Raw genomic sequence first — 9,154 nt, forward strand, 5'->3', positions numbered from 1 at the left:
GTTTCCCTGCTATAGGGCAATGACGTTATAGTACAATGATTGGACAAATCTAGTGCCAGGAGTTACATAGTTGTCTCTGAGTGGCTCAGGTAGATGCATGACTATCTCCTGAAGGTGTCCCAGGTCTTGGGGTCTTGCTGGGACCCCTTATGAAGTGCCGGGAAAGAAATTGGCTATCAGATGGAGGAGAGAGTAGTTATTCATTTTGCTAAGTTTTGATGACATGTTTAAAAGGTTATGACACATTTTAAAAAAGCCTCATGCAAGAAAAATGAAAATGAAAATACCACTTCTGAAACCAAAAGCATGCTCACCCTAAGTATCAATCACTGAAACTCACAAAAAATACATAACAAGTGGGAGCCCCATGCCTTTCCCCACCATGATGATTGACTCCTTCCCAACACATCATTGGAGGTCCCAGGACAAACTAAGAGATGAGACAGTCTTGGGTGATGCTGGTGCCTCTCATATCCCTGTAAACTTTAATGCACCTGCCTCAGCTATTCCATTTACAGTCCAGCATCTGGGTAAAAATGTTCTCCCTCAAATGCCAATTAAATCTCTCCCCTCTCAGCTTAAGCCTGTGCTGCCTAGATCTTGATTCCCCAACTTTGGGAGAAAATCTGAGTGCATTCACTGTACCTGTGCTATATAAAATCATCTCTCAGTTTCCTCAACTCATGAATGAATGTCTTAGCCTGTCCAATATTTTCCAATAAACCAGTCTCTCAAGTCCTGATAGCAATATCAAGTATAAGAGTAATAAAGTCGTACAGCACAGAAACAGGCCCTTTGGTCTAACCAGCCCATAGAGACCAAGATAAACATTTGAACTAAATCTTTCTTATGCAGGTATAGGGAAGGAGGAATAAATGAGGTGCTTATGGAGTATAAGAAATGAAAGAGAAAGAAATTAGAAGGGTTAAAAGAAGGCAAGACATTGTCCTAGTAGACATGGTGAAGGAGAATCCTAAGCTTTCAAAAACTGACTGAAAGCAACAAAAAAATTTTTTAGGAAGGAAAAGATGAAATATGAAAGTAAGCCAGCAAGCAATATTAAAATTGGATAGTGAAAGATTTTTCAGGTATGTAAAAAATAAAAGCGAGATGAGAGTAAATATAGGACCTCTAGAAAATGAGGCCAGAGAAATAATGACAGGGGACAAGAAGATAGCATACGAATTAAATTAGAATTTTGCATCAGTCTTCACTGTGGAAGAGACTAGCAGTGTGCCTGATGTTGAAGGGTGGGAGGTAAGAGAAGTGAGTGCAGTTACTATACAAGGAAGAAGGTGATCCAAATGCTAGAAGACCAAAGGGTAAATAAGACCATAAGATATAGGAGCAGAAGTAGGCCATTTGGCCCATCAAGTCTGCTCCGCCATTCAATCATGGGCTGATCCAATTCTTCCAGTCATCCCCACTCCCCTGCTTTCACCTAGACCAGATGACCTGCACCCTAGATTTCTGTAAGAGGTAACAGTAGAGACTGTGGAAGCACTAGTAATGATCTTTCAAAAATCATTGGACTCTGGCATGTGATACAGTGGGATTAACCTGGGTCACTGGAGCTGTGAGGCAATGGCTCTACCTGCAGCACCACCATACTGCCCACCTGTCCTTACAATGAGCACTTCCCTTGCAATGGTGAGAATTGGTGGGTGATGGCTTTAGCCTAAGTTTCCTTGGATGTGACTTACACCGTTCTGTATGTGGAGTGTAGTGCTGTATCCCAGACAGGGCACTCACATGGTTCATTCAGAACCACTTTTAGGTAGATTACTATAGCCAGCCCAATTAGTGCCTTCAGCAAAAGTAACCAACAAAATACTAATACCTCTTATCTGTAAATAGTTGATGGTGGGTCCTGATATAGGTCTCAACCCAAAACATTGATTATTTAATCATTTCCACAGCTGCCGCCTGATCTGCTAAGTTCCTCCAATATTTTGTGTTTATTGCTCTGGATTTCTAGCATCTTCAGAATCTCTTGTGTTTAATTGGATGATGTACGGTTAACTTAAACAGTGGTGGAACATTAAGGCAATATCTTTATCTGTGTGGGAAATCCGAACATGTCTCATAGTTAGCTGTACCTGTAGCTGTTTCATAATACAGGAAACATGCAGTTCATATAACATCCTCCCAAACATCAATTGGATGAATGACTAACTAAGCTACTTTGATGACATTACTGTGTGGGTGGGGAGAAAATGTTCTCTGGCTCCTTCTCCAGTCAATATCATAACACATTACCAACAGAGAGCACTGAAGGGAACTTGGACTCAGAGAAACCATTCCAAGGCTAATGATTAGGATAGGAAGGGCAGTGAGGTGAGTGGAGTTTTCTCCTGTTCAGCCAAGGCTGTACAAAGCCACAGCAGATAGGAAACTGCCAGTGGTTAGTGACACAGCAGAGAGAGTGGCCTCAATAGAACTCTGAAGCATCATGGTACTGCACAGTCACGGCATTTTGTTGAGCTATTCGAGTCACAGTGTGCTGCGCAGCAGCTGTTCTGTCACAGGGAGCTACCTGTGTCCCGCCAGTTGTGTTGGAACATCTGTCTTCCCAGTCTGCATGTGGTTCAAAGGGAGCTGATACAGACTTATTCACGGACTGGCAAATGTCCTACTGATAATGAGCACAGGAGATTCTGCTGGAAATGCAGATTACCACTAAATGCTGGAGGATCTCAGCAGGTCAGGCAGCATCTATGGAGAGGATTAAGCAGTCAATGTTTCAGGCTGAGACCCTAGACAGTAGTCTCTTCCATTCTGTCTGGGACAACAGATCTCCGGTATTTGATGTTAGTACTGTTAGTTTATTATTGTCATATGTCCCAAGATACAGTGTACAGCTTGCCTTAAGGGGCAGATCAAGATCATTACATGGTGCATTGAGGTTGAAAAATGTAAAATAATAACAATGCAGAATAGATTATAGATGCTATGGAAACCATGCAGAGCCTGTAAACAATAAAGAGCAAGTTCTTAAGAAGGTAGAATGTGAGGTCAAGAGTCTTTGCTGACCACTCACTGGTAGCAATCCAAGCTCCACCAGAGTTTCTTGGTTCACATATTCTGCTCTTGATTATCCTTTGGGATAATTACTGGTGCTAACAATTACCAGTAGGACAGAGCAGACAAATCTCACAACAATATGGACCACCTCTTGTTGGATCCCACAATCTTGCAGACCACTTCAGTCCAATCTGGGGTTTTGACACAAAGCATGGGCAATTCATTTCTCTCCACAGATGGTGCTCAACTCCCTGAATACCTCCAGTATATTGCTTGATGATCCACATTCTAGCATCTGCAGACTTTTGTGTCTCTTCTTGTTGGGTCATTGCTTCAAAACTACAAAGATGAAAAATACACTCACCTGTTTTTCCAAACCTCAGAAATTCTCAAATATGAATGATTGAGGATGACATTTAAAAAATAATAAAGTCGCAATTTATAGATTCATGCAGCATGGAAATAGGCACCTCATTACAAATGATCCATGCTGACTGGTTCATTCCATTTGTCTGCATTTGTCCCTTATCTCTTTAAACCCCTGCTATCCATATGTTCAGCCTGTTATCTCGTCCACCTATCACCTCCCAACTTCTCACTTCATCCCCCATCGCGTACCCACTGATGTGGTTACTCCTATCATCTGCCAGTTTGTACTCCTTCCTATTCACCCACCTTCTTATTCTGGCTTCTTTCCTTCTTTTTCAGTTCTGATGAAGGAAGGGTCCTGACCTAAAATGTTGCTGTTCCCGTTGAGTTCCTCCAGCATCTTGCATGTGTTGCTCATGCACGAGTCCTAGTGTCTTTTAAATGTGGATAATGTACCTGTTTGATACACTTCCTCTGACAGTTCATTCCATAAGGATGATGTTAAGAATAGAACCAAATGATGCAACACTGTTGACAGAAAGACCTCCACGGTTCAGATATGGCTTGAGAATGGTGAGTGACAATCACGCCAACCAATGCCCATCTCCATCAAGAAGAGTTCAGACTGGTGGCCTTTGAGGATGTTACAATCACCAGATCCATCACCATCAATGTATTTGTGTCATCACTGACCAGAAACTTTAATGCACCAATCATATAAATCGTGGCTACAAGTTCAGGATGGAGTCAATGACTTGTTCCCTGAAAACCTAAGGACATTCCCCATCTAGAAGGCACAAGTCAGAAGAATGATAAAAATCATTCAGCATTTACCTGCATGGGTGCAGCTCCAGAAACTCTCAAGCAGTTTGGCACTATTCAGGACTGCGGGTGCACGGTACTACCTAATGGCTGAAACCCACCAAAGCTACAGATTTCCACATCCACATGAAATTTTCCCCCAGTCTGCTGTGTTACTGCCAGCACAGACAAATCAAACCCCAGTTTAACTGCCCAATTATTGTTACACTATCAGAATCAGAATCAGTTTAATATTAACGCAAAAATATGTCATTTTGAAACCTAGTGTGAAATACATCATTTGTGCTAAAAAAACAACACACGCTAAGGGATGTGCTGAGGCGAGCCGCAATTGTCACCATAAATGGGTCTTTACAGGATGCACTTGGAGAGGGCGTTTCCTTCCATGACAGAATCAAGAAAATCAGGGTTGCTGTTGAAAAGCAGGGTTTCCCCTATGTCAGACTACAGAGGAAACATTTTTGTTTCTCTCAGATGGTGCTGAGTCTTTGAAACTCTTCTTCTTCATAGCTTAGATTTTGAATGTATTTAGGACAGAGGTGGGTAGAGTCTTTCACTGACAGAGAAGTGAAACGTCACTAGGGCAGGTGGGAATGTGGGGCCTGTGGGACCCCAGTGCAGAATATGACTACAGTCCGGACCAAGCTATCACTGGATATATTTGTCTGATTGACTCAATTAAATGCATTTACCCAATAGTCCACTTCCTAGGCAATGACATTGTGAAATGTACAGGAAAGCAATGGAGTAGGAAGGCAAATATGAACTTATTTTATATCATTGTATTTATTACCAGGTGTTTACACTTATCTTCATGGAAACAAGGAATTCCATTGCTGCCTGGTGTATATGACCATCAACTAAACTGAATTGGCATATACCGAGTGAAGGGGGAGGAAAGAAAACGTTGCAGTTCTTAAATGTGAAGGAAATGGCCTTTGCAATTTCAGTTGCTCAATCCAAGACCATGAAGCTGATTTAAAATTATTTACAATCAAATCAGAATCAGGTTTAATATCACCAGCATATGCCATGAAGTATGTTATTTTTGCAGCAGCAGTATATTACAATACATAGTAATAATAATTACAATAAATATATAATCAATAAATCTGATGGCGGAGGGGAAGAGGAAGTACCTGAAACATTAAGTATGTGTCTTCAATCACCTACAGCCCTCCTTGATGGTAGCAATGTTCTGGGTGATGGGGATCCTTAGTGATTGATGCCAACTTTATGAGGCATTGCCATTTGATATTCCGGATGCTGGGGAGGGTAGTGGCCATGATGCTGCTGGATGAGTTTACAACATTCTGTGTCTTTTTCCAGTTCTGTGCAGTGGCCCTTCCAAATCAGAGGGTAATGCAACCTGTCAGAATGCTCTCCAAGGCTCACCTGTAGAAATCTGTGTGTGCCTTTGGTGAAATACTAATTTTCCCCAAACTCCTAATGTAATACAGCTGCTGTCATCTGTTCTTTGTAATTGCATCAATATGTTAAGGCCAGGATAGATCCTTACAGATGTTGACACTAGGAACGTGAAACTGTTCACTCTTTCTACTTCTGATTCTTTGATGAGCACTGATGTATGTTCCCTCGACTTACCCTTCCTGAAGTCCACAATCAATTCTTTAAAGAAAGAATGCAATTTATATACTACCTCAAACATAGCAACATGTCCCGAGGTACTTCTACAGGAATGATGAAAAAGATATCGAGACACCGTAAAATGTGTCAGTATGGATAACCACAGTTGTAGCTTTTTAAAGAAATATATTTCAGAAAGTGAAGGTGAAGAGATTAAAGCAGGAGGACCAGCATCTGCAGTGGGACCTTGTTAGGGGAAGGATGTGGGTGTGAAGTCACAGGCAGCGGTATGAACATAGAACATGAAGCACTACAGCATAGTGCAGACTCTTTTGCCTACAATGTTATGTTAACATTTTAACCAACTCTAAGATCAATCCAACCATTCCCCCCTACAAAGCTATCCACTTTTCTATCATCTGTGTGCCTATCTGAGTTTTTTTAAATTTCCCCCAATATATTTTCATCTACTACAGTCCCTGGCAGTCATTTCATACATCAAGCAAACTCTATGTGAAAAAAACCCTTTCTCTATACTTTCCTCCAAACACCTTATAATTATGCCTCTTAGTATTAACCATTTCCTTCCTGGAAAAAAAAGCCTCTGTCGATCCATTCAAACTATGACTCTCATCATGTTGTACACTTCTATCAAGTTGCTTCCCTTCCTCAGCTCCAAAGAGAAAAGACATAAATCACTCAAACAGTCCCCATAAACATGTTCTTTATGCCAGGCAACATTCTAGTAAATCTCCTCTGCACCTTCTCTAAAACTTCTATATTCTTCGTGTGAGGTACATTTGGGAACAGGACATTATTGCCCTTGAGAATATTGGAGTGTGCTGTCTTGAACTTCTGCGATCTGTTTGGTGAAGATATTCCCAAGGGAAGGGAGTTCCAGGAATTACACCAGAAGTCTATGAAGGAGTGGTGGGTTACACTTAATAATCACTTTATTTGCTACCTCCTGTACCTAATAAAGTGACTGCTGAGTGAAAGTTTGTGGTCTTCTGCTTCAATGTTTCATGTGTTCTGTGCTTAGACATGCTCTTCTGCACACCACTGTTTGAATGTGTCCATATTTGAGTTACTGTTGCTTTCTTGTCAGTTTGAACCAGAATGTCATTCTCCTCTGACCTCTATCACTAATAAAGCATTTGCATCCTGTCACGCTTTGAATTTTTTTTTTGTTTTTCCCACTGTACTCTGTAAACTCTATAAACTCATGAAAATCCCAGGGGATCAGCAGTTTCTGAGATCTTCAAGTCACCTGGCACCAACAATCATTCCACAGTCAAAGCCACAGAACACTTTTTTCCCCATTCTGGTGTTTGGTGTGAAGTGAACACATCTTGACCATGTCTACATGCTTTTATGTATTGAGCTGCTGCCATAAGATTGGCTGATTAGATATCTGCATTAACATGCAGATGTACGGGTGTTCATAATAAAGTGGCCATTGAGTATATTTCCCTATGATGGTGTGTGACTTGAAAAGGAAGCTGTAAATGATAGTGGATTGTAGATATCAAAGTTACTGATTCACAGTCAGGCAAAACCTGCCCATTCTATGTCACACCCCCCTCCCCCCTCATAAGACCATAAGATGTAGGAGCAGAATTAGGCCATTTGGCCCATCAAGTCAGCACTGCCATTCCATCAGCCCCACTCCCAAGCCTTTTCCCTGGAAAGCTTGATGCTGTGTGCAACCAAGAACCTATCAATCTCAGCCTTACATACACCCAAACACCTGGCCTCCACAGCTGCCTGTGGTAATAAATTCCACAAACTCACCACCCTCTGGCAAAAGAAATTTCTCTGCATCTGTTTTAAATAGATGTTCCTCTATCCTGAGGCTGTGCCCTCTTATCCTATTCTCTCCCACCATGGAAAACAACCTTTCCAGATCTAGTCTGTCTAGGCCTTTCAACATTTGAAAGGTTTCAATGAGATCCCCCCTCATCCTTCTAAATTCTGAGTACAGACCCAAAGCTATCAAACATTCCTCATATGATAACCCTTTTATTCCCAGAATTATCCTTGCAAATCTCCTCTGAACCCTCTCCAATGTCAGCACATCTTTTCTAGATGAGGGGCCCAAAATTGTTCACAATACTCAAGGTGAAGCCTCACCAGTGCCTTATAAAGCCTCAGCATCACATTCCTGATCTTGTATTCTAGACTGCGTTAAATGAATGCTAACATGACATTTGCCTTCCTCACCCCTGACTCCACCTGCAAGTTTACCTTTAGGGTGTTCTGCACAAGGACTCCCAAGTCCCTTTGCACCTCAGATTCTCTTCCCATTTAGAAAATAGCCTGCACATTTATTTCTTCTACCAAAGTGCATGACCATGCATTTTCCAACGTTGTGTGTGTTGCTTGGATTTCCAGCATCTGCAGATTTTCTCTTGTTTGTATCTCATTTGCCACTTTCTTGCCCATTTGTATAATCTGTCTAAGTTGCTTTGCAGCCTGCTAGTTTCCTCAGCACAACCTGCTCCTCAACCAATCTATCATCTGCGAACTTGGCAACAAATTATGCCAAAGATAGAAAAGCTTAAGAACGTGTACCAGCAGATTCAGGGACTGCTTCTGTCCCACTATTATACGATTCTTGCATGGACATTTTACGTGATAAAGTTGAATTCTTGATCTCCCGATTTACCTTGGTCCTTACACTTTATTTATGGACCTGCACTACACTTTATCTGTATTTGTAACCCTATACTCTGCATTCAGTTTCGAATTTTTTGTACTATCCCATGTGTTTATACATGGAATGATCTGTATAAAGGTTTTTTTTTACTCTATCTTAGTCTGTAAACTAAAGTGCACAAATGAACACGTTGAAGATAGATGATTAACCAGTGCACTTTGGTTGTGTGGAGAGGGATGGGACAATAATGGTTTCTATTTCTGTCTCTGGTCACGGAGCTAGCTAGTGGATGAGTCCTTCATTTTCTCACTGTCCGCAGTGATCTCTCCCTCAGTACTGAAAACAGGAACAGAAGGCCATTCAGCCCCTCAAGGTTGTTCCACTATTCAAGGTGAGCATGGCTGCTCGTCTGTTCCAATTGTTACATTTACCACATACACAAACAGCATTAAAAACTGGGTGAGGGACTCAGCAAGTCAGGCAGCATCTGCAGAGCGAGATGGATGGTCAATATTTCCGGGGGCAGGCTTCATTCCAGTCCAGATTAAAGGTTTCCACCAAAAACATGGACTGTACATTTCCTTCCGCAGATGGTGCCTGACCGCTGAGTTCTTCAAGCAATTTGTTTTTGCTCCAGATTCCATCATCTACAGTCTCTTGTCGTAAAGCCGAGCTTTTTCTAAATACCATATG

This window comes from Hemitrygon akajei, chromosome 2 (genome assembly GCF_048418815.1).
Source record: "Hemitrygon akajei chromosome 2, sHemAka1.3, whole genome shotgun sequence".
NCBI lineage: Eukaryota > Metazoa > Chordata > Chondrichthyes > Myliobatiformes > Dasyatidae > Hemitrygon > Hemitrygon akajei.